We start from the raw sequence: 1,703 nt of genomic DNA, 5'->3' as shown, positions 1-1,703 counted from the left end.
AGAGGCTTCACGTTTCGGTCCTCGGACCCGGCAGCTGCCACTGGTGCTGAGCTGCTAAGAACCCTGTGTCGGCGAGCTCGTTGGAGCTTGAACCCATTGTCACTCCTGCGACTCACCGGCAAAAAAATAAATAAATAAAATAAAAATAACTTTGAAGCAGGTCACCCAGGAAAGCTCTTCTTTGGTGGTCTTAATACAGAAACAAATGAGAAAGCTCTTGAAGCAGTATTTGGCAAATATGGACGAATAGTGGAAGTACTCTTGATGAAAGACCTGGAAACCAACAAATCAAGAGGATTTGCTTTTGTCACCTTTGAAGCCCAGCAGATGCTAAGGATGCAGCTAGAGACATGAATGGAAAGTCATTAGATGGAAAAGCCATCAAGGTGGAACAAGTCACCAAGCCATCATTTGAAAGTGGTAGACGTGGACTGCCTCCACCTCCAAGAAGTAGAGGCCCTCCAAGAGGTCTTAGAGGTGAAAGACGAGGAAGTGGAGGAACCAGGGGACCTCCCTCACGAGAAGGACACATGGATGACAATGAATATTACATGAATTTTAACATGAGTTCTTCCAGAGGACCACTCCCAGTAAAAAGAGGACTACCACCAGGAAGTGGGGGTCCTCTCCCAAGAGATCTGCACCTTCAAGACCAGTTAGCAGTAGCAGTGGAAAGTGAGGAAGAGCTCCTGTATCACGTGGAAGAGACAGGGAGGTCCACCTGGAAGGGAACCACTGCCCTCTAGTAGAGATGTTTATTTGTCCCAAAGAGATGATGAGTATTCTACTAAAGACAGCTATTCAAACAGATATTACCCAAGTTCTCGCGATACTAGAGATTATGCACCACCACCACGAGATTATACTTACCGTGATTATGGTCATTCCAGTTCACGTGATGACTATCAAGAGGCTATAGCCAGAGATGGATATGGTCGTGATCGTGACTATTCAGATCATCCAAGTGGAAGTTCCTACAGAGATGCATATGAGAGTTATGGTAACTCACGTAGTGCTCCACCTACACGAGGGCCCTCGCCATCTTATGGTGGAAGCAGTCCCTATGATGATTACAGCAGCTCACGGGACTGATATGGTGGAAGTCGAGACAGTTACTCAAGCAGCCGAAGTGATCTCTACTCAACTGGTCGTGATCGGGTTGGCAGACAAGAAAGAGGGCTTCCCCTTCTATGGAAAGGGGTACCCTCCTCCACGTGATTCCTACAGCAGTTCAAGCCACAGAGCACCAAGAGATGGTGGCCGTGGAGGAAGCTGATCTGATAGAGGGGGAGGCAGAAGCAGATACTAGAAACAAACAAAACTTTGGACCAAAATCCCAGTTCAAAGAAACAAAAGTGGAAACTATTCTGTCATAACTACCCAAGGACTACTAAAAGGAAAATTGTGTTACATTTTTTAAATTCCCTGTTAAGTTCCCCTCCATAATTTTTATGTTCTTGTGAGGCAAAAAGTAAAACATGTTTAATTTTATTTGACTTTATGACATTGCTTTTCAACAAGCAAATGTTAAATGTGTTAAGACTTGTACTAGTGTTGCAACTTTCCAAGTAAAAGTATCCCTAAAGGCCACTTCCTATCTTGATTTTTCCCAGTAAATGAGGCAAGCAATTCTAAGATATTCCACAAAACATCTAGCCATCTAAAATGGACAGATGAATCATTCTACCTATACAAACAAGCTG

The 1,703-nt window shown here is 44.1% G+C and overlaps 1 pseudogene across 1 annotated transcript; it reads left to right on the top strand.

Annotated features, from left to right (window-relative positions):
- The first annotated feature begins 249 nt into the window (after positions 1-249).
- On the top strand, positions 250-1,491 carry LOC108524996 (RNA-binding motif protein, X chromosome-like; annotated as a pseudogene). Its single transcript, XR_001884186.1, has one exon. The product of XR_001884186.1 is annotated as an RNA-binding motif protein, X chromosome-like (transcript).
- Positions 1,492-1,703: the final 212 nt, after the last annotated feature.

Source organism: Rhinopithecus bieti, unplaced genomic scaffold, assembly GCF_001698545.2.
Source record: "Rhinopithecus bieti isolate Rb0 unplaced genomic scaffold, ASM169854v2 repeat_38624, whole genome shotgun sequence".
Classification (NCBI taxonomy): domain Eukaryota; kingdom Metazoa; phylum Chordata; class Mammalia; order Primates; family Cercopithecidae; genus Rhinopithecus; species Rhinopithecus bieti.
The sequence above is the reverse complement of the archived record's forward strand: the minus strand, read 5'-3'. Positions and strand labels throughout refer to the sequence as shown.